The 17,792-nt window shown below is 39.4% G+C and overlaps 1 protein-coding gene across 2 annotated transcripts in view; it reads left to right on the top strand.

Moving 5' to 3' along the window:
* tmem8b (transmembrane protein 8B) overlaps positions 1-17,792 on the top strand; it is a 667,786-nt gene that overhangs the window by 468,323 nt on the left and 181,671 nt on the right. The window lies entirely within an intron of this gene.

The raw sequence follows: 17,792 nt of genomic DNA, 5'->3' as shown, positions 1-17,792 counted from the left end.
TCTAAGAGATCTATTATATCACAAATTAATTCAGCAAGTTAGAAAATTGAATCTTAATGAATGAATGAATTAACTCACCTCTTCTTATGTACATTAAATTGGTCTGATATTGAGATAAGAATTCTTCTGTTTAAAATTTCATTTGGATGTTTATTTAAAAGTATATTAAAAATGAGTAAAAGAAGAAAAACATTAAGGCCACTGTGGCTCTCCAGTTCACATTCCTATTAATCTCTATATATAATCTTCATTTGGATCTTGATCTTTGCTTGTCCGCGAATGAATTAGAAGAAGAAGCACTAGATGGCAGTAGAGAGACAGCTAAAACATAGGCATTGCATTAAGAATCTCCTCCAGGCTTATACTACTGAAGACTATAGTACTCCAGTCACACCTCAAAACACAGACATTCAAACTAAACAAATTGTTGTGCTTTAAATTAACTAAAGAGATCTTCATTTAGATCTTGATCTTTGTTTGTCCGCGAATTCGACACATGTGTAGACCACCTTCCAGTTTAGTACGTTGTTGTTACGCACGGATGTCAAGAATGTGCCGGAATATCGAAAGGGGTGGTGGACAGTGTTATGCTGGTTAGCTCCTGAGGCCTGGTTAGAGAATGAGATCGCCGAAGATAAAAGGTGCGTGCCTACGTAACATATGAATGAAAGAAAGACAGTGGGTAAAATGAATGACAACGTAAGAGCACATTCCGGAAATTATTATTGTTACGTTGTAGCCAGCAAGTGCTGTGCGTCTCACAGTTGTACCGTGGCTTGCTCACCTGTCAGTAAAGTGATCCCTATTTATGCTTTAAAGAGCCTGGATACCTATGTGTCCCCCTTTTATAAAAATTGCTCCGTGTATATTGCCTTACTCTTTGGATTACCACAAAGCAACCTGCGAGATTAGAGAACGGTTGAGAAAAGATTGTGAGAGGAAACGACAGCGTTTCGTGATAACGAGACAGACTGTGAATGGACTGAAGCAGAAATGCTCCTACACCACCACATAATTACTATTCAGACAGTGATTCCGAGTAGGCTGTTCCTATCGAATCAATATCCAAGGGTTTTCTTTTGTAATTTTGTTTCCCTTATAAAAAATCATAATGCTGTGCGATGAAGGGCCCAGTTCACAACTGGCAGCCGCGTTTAAACAGGGAGCCCTTCACAGACAACTTTAACATGTGCAACGTAGTTGGGCACACATGGCTAGTGTAATATATCTGAGCATAATAATGGGCATAGTCCGTGCCAGTTCACTGGCCAAGGTATACAGTTCCCTGCATTTATAATGTCCCTTGCATCACCCATCGGCGACAGGCGCATATAGCTGTGAAGAACTTGTGCAGTTTTATGGTCATTGCTGTTGGTAGAATCCACTTCTCCCGACAACCCAAAAACTGGATGAGTCGTCTGGAAAATAGATGGATGGACTATATCTTTGAGTCAAGTTCCTTGCCATTCTCATCAGTTCCCTTGCAAGTATATAAATTGATTAATTTGCAATTCCCTGTCAACCTAACCTGTTTATCACTGAGATAGAAAATGGGAGTATCCAGAAGAAAATCCACACTAAGCCATGCAAATTCAATATAGACAGCAACTATAATAGGATTTTTTAAAAGAAGGAAGAACAACTGCAATTACATAGAAAATTTGGGGTGCTAACCATGCCCCAACCCCCAGCACTGTATGGAAAAAAAGAGATGATACAGTTACCAACCATGTCCCTTTTCAACTTGGGGTGGAAATGCATACCTTATCAGAGTCTGGAAAGTGATCCTCAGGAGTCCATGTGTGACAATTTCAACACGACTATGAAGACGTGGCACAGAAACCGCTGTGCAACCAACACGTTATGGATATGACCTCTTTCTTTTATGTGGTTTGCTTTATAGTTTAAAATAACATGTTGTGTGAAGATCTTGTATCATTCTGTATACATGTGGATGGCTATTGTTGGTAGTTTTATCTTGCATAAACAAATACCTATATATGTATCTAACTAATGATGAGTTAGATGGGCAAGTTTTAATTCATGTATTTCTATAAAACTGATCTAATTGCAATTCTGAAATGCAAACTCACTACAGAATTTTTTTATGTTATAAAGGGGTTATTGGTAGAAAACAGGAAATACTGCTCCTTGAAGCCTTATTCACAATTCTGTGTTCACCAGGATTATTTTCTTCTGTTGCATAAATCATGGAATTTGTACCATACTGGTAAAATCAATTGTGTTTCTGCCTCTCATTAAAATCACTACAGAGTTGTGTTATACGTGTTTTAAAAATGCAACATTGTGCACATTACAATGTTTTTTCAGCAGCAAAAACTGAATACATGCAAAGTCGCTGCTATCACATCCTTCTCCCATTATTAGTTAGCAATTGTCTCATCCTAGTTGAAAATATGCACACTTTCGGTAATTTTGTCTGATAAGGAGATCATTGTTTAAATGCTAAAAGATAGGCAGATGTATGAAGAATTAATTAGTGAAAGTGCTTTCAAAATAAAATTGGAAAATTGTGTGAATAGCATGAATTATGCATGAAATGAAACACAATTTATTTTGATATTTGTTTTGTAGAGTAAAACACTGCATTTAGCAGCAAATCTATTTTAACACAGATTGTTTCACTTATTACTACACGTAACACAGTGTTTTAACTGCAGTCCAAAAACTGCAATGAAATGTAACAATGATGATAATAAGCCTTTCATCCCAACATAGTTTACAGATTCTGATCACCTAATTTCTCCAAAACAACATCAAGTCAAGTTTTAAAGGTACCTAAAGTCCTACCACATTACTTCGATTGTTTTTGTGAAATCTAACCTGAGCAAGTTTCCATCTTTGTCCCCATGCTGAAGAACTTAAAGCAACAACTGTGATCCACCATGCAATTTCCTTTCATAGTTTTGGAAATTTCAGTCATGTCACTTTTGAATCTCCATTTGCTTAAACATTTGCCTAAACTGGAAGCTTCAGCATCTTCGATACATAAGATAGTGTTACGAACAAAAAAGTATCTAACTCTCTATTTTAAACAGTGCCTTTTTTACCTATTTATCTGTTTATACAGCATCTTTCAAATTTATCTATGGTTAAAAATAAATTGTTAAAATTCATTTGCAATCCCCATCAGAAATTAATAGATAAAACATGGAAGTTTGTTATTTTTAATAATGTGAAACTGATAAAAAGAACATGGCATGATGTTCTCAAACCCTCTATGTGAGGACTGCATGGGGTAAGACCCTATCCCTGGCAACACTGGGCAGAAGTCTAAATCCAACCCCAAATGGGGTGTCAGTCCGTCACAGAGAATTTAAAGGGATGGAGTATCAAATTGAACAAGACAACTTAATCATTTTTCCAGAGCTGAATGACTTGGGCAAAATGCTCTAAGCTACTTCCCTAGTTGTTTATTCTGGCAATTCTTTTCTCATTTTACATTTATTACAAACCTGTGAGGATGAACTGTTGGCCCTAAGGACAATTGTCAGTGATTATTTTTTAATATTTCCCCCAAACATATGAAAAAACAAATATATTTGGTATTGTGCAGTTTTTTCAATTTACTGTATTGCCTCAAATCATTTTTGCATTGTTGTAAAATGCAATCTTAAAAAAGACTTTTTTAGGATTCAATACATAATTTCAATGAAATTTCAAGAGCAGCAAAATTAATGAGGAAAGAAAAGTATAAACTGCTAATGGAGAAAAATGAATCCCTTGTATATTAAAGCCTAGTGATTCCAATCCTTTGCAGTTTTGTGACAGTCGCGTGCAGGTTCTGTACAATATGCTGAATGTGAATGTCGATGTCAGCCTCACTCATGCCACCTGTTGTTGGCTTATACCACATTTTCCCTAATGCCAAGAGCCATCTTAAAGCAGAATGTGGCTGACAGACCAGATCACCTCTCCATGGATGGCTCCTGCCTTTCACTCCATGCTGTTGGGATGGGCTCTGACTGTCAAAAATAAATTAGAAAAAGCAGACTCAGTAAATTTGTTGGTGGATAATAAGTATACAAGGAGTAAACAGTCCTCAAATGCTATCAGCATTGTATAACAAGCATGTATGAATAGAATGTCAAATTGAAAAATGGATGAAAATGTGTCACTAATAAAGAACAGTGAAGGTATCAATCCAAGTCCACTTTCCAATCATTCTTTTCAGCTTTTGAGTAACTGTCCATGAAGAAGCAAAATATCTAAATTACTTTGCTTTTTACATGAAATTCTGCGCCTGTCTAGAAGTTTCCTGGTTACCGAACAACTCAAAGAATAGATCAGCATAACTATTTGGTTGCCCATTGACATATTTGTACTCGTATGAGGAAAAAAGTGAGATCATTATTAGTTACATTGTATAAAATGTAAACGCTTGTCACTTTCTTCAGATCTTTGCCAGCAGAGAGAAACATTATCCTTAGCTTCCATTTTGAATGAAGTTTGAAGGCACATATGTGACATTTTCATCAGCTAAAAACATTTTTCTTTTCTAAAGTTAAACACTTTTGTAAATGCTGCAAAGAGATGTGGCACCCATGCGAGTCTTGTATTTCTAGATACAGCCTTACAAGAAAGTAAAATGACATTGTCATATTAAAATAACCATATGTCGACATAACATTCATCCTATAGCTACTGTGCCATTAAGATTAAAATCTGCACAACTGTGCTGGTTATGGTTATATAGATATCAGGGTTCCTCTGCCTTTTCTTCCTAACTCTGCCTATGCCTGAACCTAAGCAAAACTGGGAGACATTTTGCAAGGGAAGAACTTTTTCCTACAGATTCCTGAAAGTTGCACATTAGCATCTGCAGTCAGGTTTTACTGTTTTATGTTACTTGTGTCTTCCTACTGACAAGAAGAGTCGGTTGAATATATAAAAGTGGCTGTCAACCAGAACTGTTCTTCCATGTGAATTGTCTGAGCTGCAGCTCATATCATCCGGCTTCTATCATCTCACAAGTCGAGATGTGGTCAGTTGTGTTGCCATGCTGGCTTCCTTGAAGTCTGGTGGATCTACATCAGTCGAAATGGCTGTCTACTTTGGGCTCCTTGTTTAGACAGTCTCCAACAGCCTGAGCTTCTAACGAACTGATTAATGCCATACATGATGCTAACTACTGAATACTGGTTCTTTGTTTTGTAAGACATATAGTTATGGGTATCGAATGTCCATACATTTTTTTATTACCTTTCATGACTAAAGTTGCCTGGTTTTACTGTGAACAAACAACCCTAGGAATCCTCTTGTCCCTCCATGCCCATTCAGTATGTGGAAAAAAACAGCAAAAATGACGGCCCTTTTCCCACTTCCAGTCAAATACAAGCAATGTACATCAATATATTCATCCATCCATCCATCCATCCATCCATCCATCCAGTATCAAATCCTCTTAAACCAGTTTATGTCAATGGGTTAAAACTCATTGAGGTGCAAAGCAGGATCCAGCCCCAGACTAAAATTTAATCCATCACAGGTTAATCTATATTTGTCATTTCAGTTGATAAAACTGTAAACAATTTACTAAGCATAATAACAAGTTATAAGGTATTATAAAGTATTCTTTATACACAATTAAGTCTCTTCTGCTTTTTACTGGATGGAAAGGTAGCATCATATCTAACACTTCAGTCTCACAGCTCAAGTAATAGTAGTAGTAGTAGTAGTGGTATCAAAGTATGAAATATGAGGGTTCCCAGGAATCTGGGTCCCTAAAATAAACAGTGTGGACCACCTGAAAGCCCAAAAATCAAAATTGTAGGTAGGTTCAATGAAAACATTTTAAAACAAGTTATAGTGTTAATAATTACTCATTGTCCATTATTGGGATCATGAGTAAATATCGTAGCAGAGTGCAGAAAGCTCTTTACAGATAGGACTGGAGTCTGTCTGTGGGAGTTTCACAGGCTGAAGAGCACAAGATGGGGGTATTCCAATAGGCTGGGCAGGAACAGATGGTTGAGTGGCAGCGAGTTGAATTTCCCGAGGCCTTTAAAAATGGGAAAGTAAAAGAATTGGTCTTCTTAGGAAGGGTCTTAGAGTACAATTGTGCTGTATACAGTTGTTCAATAAACAAGACCGTTAATTGGATGAACCTGTGATGAAAGTGCTATGGAAAGGACTTTAATTCTCAGCAGGAGTGCACAATGGATGACAGGAGATGGGCACACACCTTAAAGGGAATTTGCATGGTCAAAGTGAGGCTGAATCTGTCTTTGACAGACAGTGACTGAGTGTACATATGAAAAGTGGCTTTTCCATATAATATTACTGTTTTCTTTGTTTCCAGACTGTCTATTTGTGTAAACTGCAATTTGTCTACTTATGATACTCATATCCTAACTGATAATATTATCCATATCCAACTAATTGTATAACCCATGGTATCAGTGTTCAGCAAACAAGAAGTGGGCCTCCAGTAAGAGTTTCTTAGCTTACACTGATCCTGTGGTACAGGGACTTTCACTGGGATATAACCCCACTCGGCTCAATCAATTGCTGTTATATTGCAGCATTCAGAGTTCAATGGTGGTCCCTCTCCCCACGCTCTTGTTGAATGCTAGTGCACCACTAGTTTGGTTCTAAATTAATTAATCACTGGGTATACTTTGATTTTGTTGCATTCATCTATCCATTTTCCAAACTCATATTTGTTTTGGCCAGAGTCTATATATAGACTTTGAGTTATAATTGATAATTGTGTGTAACTTGCTTAAGGAGGACAAAAAGAAACCAGCAGTTTCTAAGAAATTACCCTAACTGTCAATGCACACGCAGCATATACAAATACAGTCTCACAAGCCAAATATAATAGAGTTATACAGTCTATATTGTCACATGTACTGAATAAAGTGAAATTCTTACTTGCATGTGCTAATTAAAATGCAACATGTTGTTAATCATAATCAGTGAGCATTACTACCTTACATCTGTCTTTTCTACTTTGAAACTGCTGTTACGATAGACCTATGTTCAAATGTTGGCTTGGTCACTGTCCATGTAGAGTTTGCATGTTTTCATGTCTTCATGGGTTTGGAGTACTGCTTTATATTTTCATATACCTTAATAGAAATAAAGCATTAATTACAAAACAATTATTGTATTCCAGAGGAAATTTTCACTGTAACTGTGTTCAGTTACAATTGTTTGCTTTACTCACTGCACGACAGGGCCAAACCAGTCAAAAGAGGAACTTGACAATGACTAACTTGATGCCTTATCTTCCTTACCATCTTAAAAACAGTTAGGAACTTGCAAAGGCCAAAATATATATGTTTTGCTGTAGCCCCCAGCCATGAGCAGAATAGCAATTGGCAGAAGGTTTGGGAACATACATAAGTTATGGATGATCAGGATTGGCTCAAAATATATGAGGCATGCACATGCACCCCACTGGTTCAAGGAGTGTAGTAAGAAAACCCAACACCAACAAAATGACAAGTGTCCACCAGAACCTTGTGGTCTCTCTATCCTTCAATGGTCTCCATCCAGAGACCATGGTGGATAAACATGATTTGTCAGCTCCAAGATTGAAAGAGAGAAATCTAGGCACATTGAGTGCCAGGATGCCTAGAAAGAAGACCTGCTATCCATTCAGGTTGTACAGTTATTAATTGCCAATCCATTCGCTTTACTTCTGCTTTTTTGGCACATTATCAACTGTAGTTTAGAGAATGTTACTGTATATTGCATGAATACATTTCTGAACACCATTCTGTGCTTTACCTTGTACTGTTTCTAATAAACCACTTGTGGTTCTAAAGATAAGAGAAACATAGATGCAATCAAACCCAGTTCATCCTTCCAGTGACCTCAAGTGTAGCTGGAAACTACATGTCCAGGTTCACCGACAAAAGCTTGATAGACATATGCGCCCTGACAAAACCACGATGGACAAATGAGCGCCGACAAACCTGCTAACTGGTTTTCGACAAATGCGCACCGACAAAATTGCGAGAGAGGCCAAGAGAGTGGGACGCGTACATGCGCATTATGTACACATTATGTGCTAGGTTGTAACTGTTTTAAGTGCTGATGGCATGCCGCGAACAAATAACTCAGTCGAGGGTTGGCATAACGTGTTGTATACAAAGCGGAATTACCAGCAGTCAGGCAGCCAGCAAGTCTAAATACGCTCAACTATCAAGACGTCTTGCTGCAGTTCTTCCTACATATGCATGGCGTGATCTTAAGGACTATCTGCGTGCCGTGCTGATGGCATTCCGCGTCTCATAATATTGACTTGTAAAATAAACATTATTATATATGCTTTAAACTAGTAATTCATATTTAATTAAACTTTCACGATTTTGTCGGGACCATTTTGTCTGTGCGATTTTGTCGGCGCGATTTTGACGCCGCGTTTTAATCGGCGCTAATTTGTCGGCGCAAATGTCGGGTCACAGCATGTCCATGGTAGGCTGGTATGTGTGACTTAATAGAGCAACAACCAAAGGTTTCACCATTGGACTCTTCCAAGACACAATATGCAGGTACATTGATCTTCTCCCACATCCATAACACATGCATTTGAGATTAACTGGAGACTTTAAGTTTATGTATGACTTTCCTGCAATGGATGACTATTCGAGGCCATTTACACCCTTCACTTGATCATTCACTAACTGGCGCTGGTTTCGATCAACCAAACAGTAAACAAAATGGTTTAGGAAAAGGATAAATTGAGAATGTTGCCCAGAAAGGAAATTAAATAAATTGCACTTAATCCCAGTTTTCTTCATTTTTTTATTCTTTACTCATTTGGTAGCAGAAGACAGGAACTAACCCAGGCCAAGAGGCCACTCCCTCACGCGGCCCTGTCACTGAGACACCCACCAACATGTTTAGCATTGCTAATTAACCAGACATTTACATCGTTGGAAGGAGAGCCAGAGTATCTGGTACTTCTTCTTCTTTCGGCTGCTCCTGTTGAGGGTTGCTACAGTGGATCATCTTCTTCCATATCTTTCTGTCCTCTGCATCCTGTTCTGTTACACCCAACATGTCCTTTCTCACCACCTCCATAAACCTTCTCTTAGGCCTTCCTCTTTTCCTCTTCCCTGGCAGCTCTATCCTTAGCATCCTTCTACCAATATACCCAGCATCTCTCCTCTGTACATGTCCAAACCAACGCAATCTCACCTCCAACTTGAGCTGACCCTCTAATGTACTCATTTCTAATCCTATCCATCCTCGTCACACCCAATGCAAATCTTAGCAGCTTTAACTCTGCCACCTCCAGTTCTGTCTCCTGCATTCTGGTCAGTGCCACCGTCTCCAACCCATATAACATAGCTGGTCTCACTACTGTCCTGTAGACCTTCCCTTTCACTCTTGCTGATATCCGTCTGTCACAAATTACTCCTGACACTCTTCTCCACCCATTCCACCCTGCCAGCACTCTCTTCTTCGCCTCTTTTCCACAGTCCCCATTACTCTGTATTGTTGATCCCAAGTATTTAAACTCATCCACCTTCGCAAACTCTGCTCCCTGTATCCTCACCATTCCACTGACTTCCCTCTCATTTACACACATTCTGTCTTGTTCCTACTGACCTTCATTCCTCTCCTCTCTAGAGCATATCTCCACCTCTGCAGGGTCTCCTCAACCTGCTCCCTACTATCGCTACAGATCACAATGTCATCAGCAAACATCACAGTCCACGGGGACTCCTGTCTAATCTCGTCTGTCAACCTGTCCATCACCATTGCAAATAAGAAAGGGCACAGAGCTGATCCCTGATGTAATTCCACCTCCACGTTGAATTCATCCGTCACTCCTACCGCAGACCTCACCTCTGTCACACTTTCCTCGTACATATCCTGTACAACTCTTACATACTTCTATGCCACTCCCAACTTCCTCATACAATACCACAGTTCCTCTCAAGGCACCCTGTCATATGCTTTCTCCGGGTCCACAAATACGCAATGCAACTCCTTCTGGCTTTCTTTAAACTTTTCCATCAACATCCTCGGAGCTAACATTGCATTTGTGGTGCTCTTTCTTGGTATGAAACCATACTGCTGCTCACTAATCATCACCTCACTTTTTAACCTAGCTTCCACTATAACTTCATGCTGTGGCTCATCAATTTTATTCCCCTGCAGTTACTGCGGTCCTGTACATCCCCCTTATTCTTAAATATCGGCACCAGTACACTTCTTCTCCACTCCTCAGGCATCCTCTCACTTTCCAAGATTCCATTAAACAATCAGGTTAAAAACTCCACTGCCATCTCTCCTAAACACCTCCATGCTTCCATAGGTATGTCATCTGGACCAACGGTCTTTCCAATTTTCATCCTCTTCATAGCTTTCCTTACTTCCTCTTTGCTAATCTGTTGCACTTCCTGATTCACTATCTCCACATCATCCAACCTCTTCTCTCACTCTCATTTTCTTCATTCATCAGCCTCACAAAGTACTCTTTCCATCTGCTCAACACACTCTCTTTGCTTGTGAGTACGTTTCCATCTTTATCCTTTATCACCCTAACCTGCTGCACATCTTTCCCAGCTCAGTCCCTCTGTCTAGCCAATCGGTACAGGTCCTTTTCTCCCTCCTTAGTGTCTAACCTCTCATATAACTCATCATACGCCTTTTCTTTATCCTTCGCCACCTCTCTCTTCACCCTCTGACCTTATCTGCTTGTACTCTTGTCTACTTTCTGCATCTCTCTGACTATCTCACTTATTTTTTGCCATCCTCTTCCTCTGTATACTCTCCTGTATTTCCTCATTCCACCACCAGGTTTGCTTTTCCTCCTTCCTCTTTCCAGACGTCACGCCAAGCAGCCTTCTTGCTGTCACCCTTACTACATCTGCTGTAGTTTACCAGCTGTCTGGTAACTCTTCACTGCCACCCAGTGCCTGTCTCACCTCTTCCCTAAACTCAACCTTGCAGTCTTCCTTTTTCAGCTTCCACCATTTGATCTTTGGCTCTGCCCTCACTCTCTTCCTCTTCTTGATCGCCAACGTCATCCTACAGACCACCATCTTTTGCTGCTTAACTACACTTTCCCCTGCCACCACTTTGCAGTCTTCAATCTCCTTCAGATCAACTCTTCTGCACAGGATGTAATCTACCTGTGTGCATCTTCCTCCACTCTTGTATCCTCTGACTTTCTTCATTCCTCTCCTTGACACCATCACCTCCTCGTCTCCACTGTTCCCTTCACCAACATGCCCATTGAAATCCGCTCCAATCACCACTTTCTGTCCCTTGGGTACACTGTTCATCACTTCATCCAACTCACTCCAAAAATCTTCTTTCTCACCCATTGCACACCCAACTTACGGTGCATATGAACTAACAACACTCATCATCACACCTCCAATTTCCAGCTTCATAATCATTACTCTGCCTGACACTGTTTTCACCTCCAAAACACTCTTGACATACTGTTTCTTCAGAATAACTCCTACCCCATTTTTCCTCCCATCCACACCATGATAGAACAATTTGAATCCACCTGGCCTTATTCCCATTCCATTTAATCTCTTGCACGCACAATATATCAACCTTCCTTCTTTCCATCATATCTGCTAACTCTCTCCCCTTACCAGTCATACTGCCATAATTCAAAGTTCCTATCCTGAATTCCACTCTATTTACTTTCCTCCTCTCCTCCTGCTTCCAGACACATCTCCCCCCTCTTCTTCTCCTTCTTCTTCTTCAGCCAACAGTAGCCCAGTTTCCGCCAGCACCCTGTTGGCTAACAATAGTGGTGGCGGTTGTTGTTGACCGAGGGCTCGACCAATCCGGTATGGAAATTTGTTGTCCGCATATTGATTTGGCAAAATTTTACACCGGATGCCCTTCCTGACGTAACCCTCCCCATTTATCCGGCAAAAGTATCTGGAACAAAAACCATAAACTCCTGAAGGGAATGAACACACTCCACAAATACAGTGAACAGGTTAGTATTTGAATCCACCACTCTAGAGCTGTAACGTAACAGAACTAACCACAGTGTCACCATGCCATCCCTCTTCATTCATGAAGTAATTTGAATTTTTATGGGCTGCCTTTGTCCATTTAAAATATACCTTTTATGCTGGTTCTTAAAGTGTCAAGATGATCCCAAGAATATTATTTAACTGTCAGCCATACAAAGCAGGAGTATAATTAAGTTGACTGAAAAAGGGGTAAATGTACTTTTTGTTGTGCTATGGAATATTTAGAAAATCCCAAGAACAGTTTAATTCTGTGAAATTTGGCATTTCCACCAATTTTCATTGTATTTCATTTTCTTAGGTTTGGCATATAATAGCAGCTCTGCTGAATAACTTTACTTTTCATCTTTCAGCAGGTTGTATGTACAACAGTATGGGCTTTTAGCAAATTCTTAAACTGATAAAGACATAGATCATTAGTTTCATAGCAGGGTGCTTAGAATGAGAATGAGGGTCTGATCTTTTCATGGGCTATTCATAGCCTCCATTAATGTGCAAGCATATCTCATCACGTAAGGGAGCTGCAGTTCTGTCAGAGGTAGCTGAAAGCTGCTGGATTTTTTGGGGGCAAAGAAGGCCACAATTGCTATGATTTTTTTGCAGCATGTCATGGAGATGAAAATCTCATATACGATTTGTCAGTCAATATTTATATTATATGTCACTCTTCCAAGAATCATACAATCACAAGGTGCTTTAAGAAGCAAAGAACTGTACAAGTTTTGAAAAGTTATTAAACCATACCTAATAAATGCCATAATTTTTCATTACATCTGCCTTGCATTGAATGAAATATCGTACTAGGGTGTTATCTGTTCAGGAAGCAAAAAGTATTTCAAACTCAGACTGAAAAAGACTTTAAATAAACACACTTGATTGCTGTGTGTATGGAGTTTACACATTGTCCTCATGTTTGGCTGGGCATTTTTCTAAGTACTCAAACTTTCCTCTCACACCCCAAAGACACTCAATGGTAATCTTAAATAAGCCTAGTGCAGAGTGACTGTGGATACGATGGGCTGGTGCCCTGTGTGGAGTAAAACCAGGAGTACACAAGAGGTTAAACTATATATTGTCACAAGGATGAACCAGAGACATCAAAGGTTTGGGGCAGGCACCCATATATTATGCCCAGGCTACAAACTGATAAATTTGTTGCATTGTTCAGAATTCAGAGTCCAAAACAGAAGTGATTTAGGTATGTAAAAATGGCGGCTTTAAAGGCAGAGACCAGAAGTGATGTCTTCCTTTGTGCCAGGACCAGAAGTGATGTTATTGTGGGTCCCAGAAGTGGCATCTGCATGGCCACTGGAACCGTGGGATATTGAGAGAGAAAGTCAGTTCACCTTGCCACCTCCTGGTTTGGCATGGAACTATCATTATTCTGACCCTTAAGCTGCCCCCCATGTGCATGTGTGTAACAATATATACATATACATGGCGGTGACCACGGGCCCCTATAGGGTTATGCTTCCAAGCTCAGTTCCCGTGGTCCCCAAAGCCACCAGGGCGGTCGCTCCATGTGGTCTGGGGTAGGTGTAAGCCTCCCTCCGCGGCGTCCCGGCTGGGTACCACCCCCAGCCACCTGTAACAATACATATATATATATATATATATATATATACAGACTAGTTGGTCTGTAATCCAAGAGGCAACTATTATGAATAGGGACAGTTCAGGACAAAATAAACACAACAGCTTAACCCTACACTAACCTTATCAGGATTATGAAGAAATTCAAACATATTTATAAGACAAACCAAATGTCCAGTCTGTGATGTCAGCCCTCTCTTCAAAGCATCTATCATTTTGACAAGGGACAGAAAACTTCCCCTCCTCTTTCCTCGTTCTTACTTATATACTTCAAGTGTGTTGGAGCATTGTCATGTTGACTTCCAAAGTTGGCTTAAATCCCTTGTTTTTCTGGTGGATCAGCAAGGTCACGTTCTGCATGTTGAAAAATTATAAGCAGAGGCTCTAAATCATCTAGACTTCTCAAGCATTTTTCCAAAGGTTTCGTATGTGCTCCCAAGGTGGAGTTTGGCAAGCTGTGGTCCTATTTCCAATACAGTATATATTTGAGTTTCGCTATGGTCCCTTAGCTCCCTGCCGGGGTTTGTTTCCTGCCTTGCTCCCTGTGTTGGCTGGGATTGGCTCCAGCAGACTCCTGTGACCCTGTAGTTAGGATATAGCAGGTTGGATAATGGATGGATGGATGGATTTGAGTTTCGACTAAAGACACAACGGGTTAGCAACTCTTGAAACAAATGGAAGAAATACAGTGAACAGTTTTGAAAGATGTAGTGCACTGACAGATGACAGACAAGTTGGGAAATAAAAATGGAGAAGATAGGACTTTTTACATCAAGAGAAGAGCTTTCAGGACATCTTCTTTGTTTGGATACCTAATAGCTGCATTATCCAATATCTCATTCAGATTGTTTTCAAAAATTGCCAGAGTTTTCACTTTAACTATTGCACATGGTTCAGTAGTTGTAGTAGATTCCCACTTTACATGAATAAGTGCTTCTTGCTTCCATCTTTAATTTTCTTAACTACCAGTGTCATCTATGATTCACTTTTTAACTGAAATAACGTTTTTTCTTTTTTTTATTTTGATATACTTTGTTAATCCCTGAGGGAAACTATTTTTTTCACATAACCTGTGGGGGTCAGAGCAGAGGGTCAGCCATAGTACAGTGCCCCTGGAGCAATTTCCAGGTTAAGGGCCTTGCTCAAGGGCCTAACAAAGCAGGATCCCTTCTGTAATGGGATTTGAACTGACACCCTTCCAGATACCAGCACAGAGCCTTAGCTACAAAGCCACCACTCCACCTGAATTCTGAGGATCCAAAGAAGGTCCTTCTGCACTACGATGTTTTACGTTCCTGGCCTTAGCCTATTATAGAAAGATATGTTAGTCCAAGGATGTACTTGGTTGGAGAATGGTGGAGGTCTACTGCTACATTGGGGTACCTGTTTTGATCTTTTAGATTGACAGGAATGCCGACTTGTGCCGACTTTGGGTATTCCATGAAGGTTTGTGATTCTTATTGATTCATACCGTATCATTAAAACAAACATTTTAAAGACTCTTCAAAAATATATTGAGATGTCACTTTCCTTGCCCACCAAGAGAAATCAAAGAAGGGAAGAGTATTTACAGCAATTTGTATTTTTCATTTCTGTTTTCTGTTAAAGTGTTTGAAGGTACATAATAAGAGCTATACCCACATTTGAGTCATGTTGTTCTCTTATATGCTGGAAGTGCTAGCCCCTGCACTGATGATTCAACTCCTTCAGTCGCCCCACTGACAGAAATTAACATAAAGTATTATTTACAGAAATTTGGCCAATTCAGAAGCTGAAATATAATTTGGTTGTATTTTACAGTGATTTAAATTATAGAAACACTGAAAGGTTCATGAAAATGAACATAAAATCATTCTAAATTCTAAATGTACCTTGCAATCACTTCAAAAATAAGGTTTTCGGCACACTAAATTTTAACAGACCTTTGTAGACAGCACTAGTTTGCATTTCTGGGCTAAGCTGTCAAAACCTTTTTGTTTTCAATTTTGCCACACTAGAAGATGAAAGCAGACTTTAAATGTCTAAAGGTGCACTTTCCCGATAAACTGGCTTAATAAAGTTGATGGCATTACGCCTATTGTTAGTATTTCCAGTTGAAATCCATGGCCAAATCTGAATCTTTTTCACCTGGGAAATTAATCCAGTAAAGGTTTTCTGCATGTGAAGATAAATAAGTTCCCATTTGCTGCTGTAATTACTAATACTTATTAAATACTTCTTAAACTTAAGAATGCTTAGGGGAAATTACCACTTGTCACAAAATGATACCTTTTCTCTGTTAACACTTTACCACACTGCTGTGGTTATAACTACAAAGATTTCCTTCCATTTTTCTAAACCTACTGTAACTATTCAGTTATAGGATGGTAATGAAATGGGGGCCATCCCATATAGGCTAAGACACGTTACAACCTAGCAGTAAGTTTTTTAAATGTTTGAGGACACTCAGAGATAATCCATGAATGCATGAATAGAATGTGCAGATAATTCATGGGCCAGAATTTCAACCCAAGGGATCAATACTGACCACACTGTCACCATACTGCCATTGGTTTTAATGTGGCAAATAAAAATAGAAAATAAGTTAGAAAATGTACACATGGTGTAACATTTAGGTGCCTTCAAGGACTGCAGGCACTGTAGCGCTCAATGGACTGTGCTCAGCAAGTTAGTCTAGAAACTTCTCAATCCATTTCCAGTTTGCAGGGTCAAAGGTAATCACATTATAATTGGGCAAAAGACTGAAAACAGGATTGAACAGAACTCTGGTCCATCACATGGACCAGTCTCACTCACACACATATAAATAGACACACCATATTCACACAGAGTGAGAATTTGCAATTTCCAGTCAAGAAACCTAAATACACATTTTTGTAATTAATTTCTTCTTTGTTTGAGCATGTCTGGCCATTTTAATTTTCATGAAATGAGACTTGCAAAGGAATTCAGTTATTGAAATTATTAGGGAAATTACAAAGCTCAAGGGTAAACTTTATTAATGTAATTGTGTGCTTCTTGGTCCTCTCTCTATGCTGTTCAAATTCCTAGTCAAGTGGGTTTCCCATGTGGAGATTCATGTGCATTATACATTGTAAATGTATTGTGATGACATTTGCAGCACAAAGGTCTGAGAAGGTGCTCCCCTAGCAGAAGTGTTTTTTTATCTTTAATAAAGGCCTTGCACCCTGTGTTGGCTGGGATTGGCTCCAGCAGACCCCCGTGACCCTGTAGTTAGGATATAGCGGGTTGGATAATGGATGGATTGTCTATCTAAGATATCCTATATTTAGGTAACCTGGGAAGATTGAATTATATTAAACGCATGAGCCGGACACCAAGAGTTCAGAAAGAGAATGAAAAGGTAAAGTTACAGGTACATTAAAGTCTTAGCTGATCTCCTACCATAGAATAAGTTGTAAGAGATAGGCAATGGATCAGCCAGGACCTCATGCTGTAGCATCTGCTCCAACTGAAAATGAACATGGAAGCATCAGCATGGAAAAAATTTAACAAGTCTGGACGATCCTGCTCGTGGAGTCACCTGTCTGTCTCCGCCCCACGTTGGGTGCCAGAAAACTGTGGTCGAAGGTTCGAGGGAAACAGCAGACCGACACTGATCAGAAGAAAAATATAACAGTTTCTTTATTAATTCTTTGGTGAGCAGAGAGACTCTTGCAGCCTCTGCCAGCTAATGTCACTGACAGTTACCAGCAAAAGCCCAATCTGGCGGGAGGTGAGCTCCCTTTTTATAACAGACTTGCTTACATTTTACAGTGACAGCTTTAGCGTGAGATAGTACTATGCCCAAGGGTTACAACATTTTTTTCAAAAATAAGTAAAGCAGAAATGGAAGTACCTGTTTGCTGCTGTATTAGCAGAGGCAGTTTAAACAATGGCTTATTGATTATTAGTACATTAATACATACAATATTATAGCTTAATAACGATTTTTCTTTCTCAATGTGAACTGATGGTTTACCCTCTATCTTACATTAGCAGGGAGAATCAACAATATAAAGATTAACATCCTTCCTAAGCTTCTTTTTCTATATCAGAGCATCCCCATATACATACATTTCTTTAAGAAGTTAGACTCAATTATAACTGGATTTATTTGGAATTCCAAACATCCACGGATCCAAAGGGAGACTCTACAATGAAAGCAGCAGGTGGCATGGCACTACTTAACTTTCAGTTTTATTACTG

This window comes from Polypterus senegalus, chromosome 7, assembly GCF_016835505.1.
Source record: "Polypterus senegalus isolate Bchr_013 chromosome 7, ASM1683550v1, whole genome shotgun sequence".
NCBI lineage: Eukaryota > Metazoa > Chordata > Cladistia > Polypteriformes > Polypteridae > Polypterus > Polypterus senegalus.
Note: the sequence above shows the minus strand (reverse complement) of the source record. Positions and strands in the feature narration are given on the sequence as shown.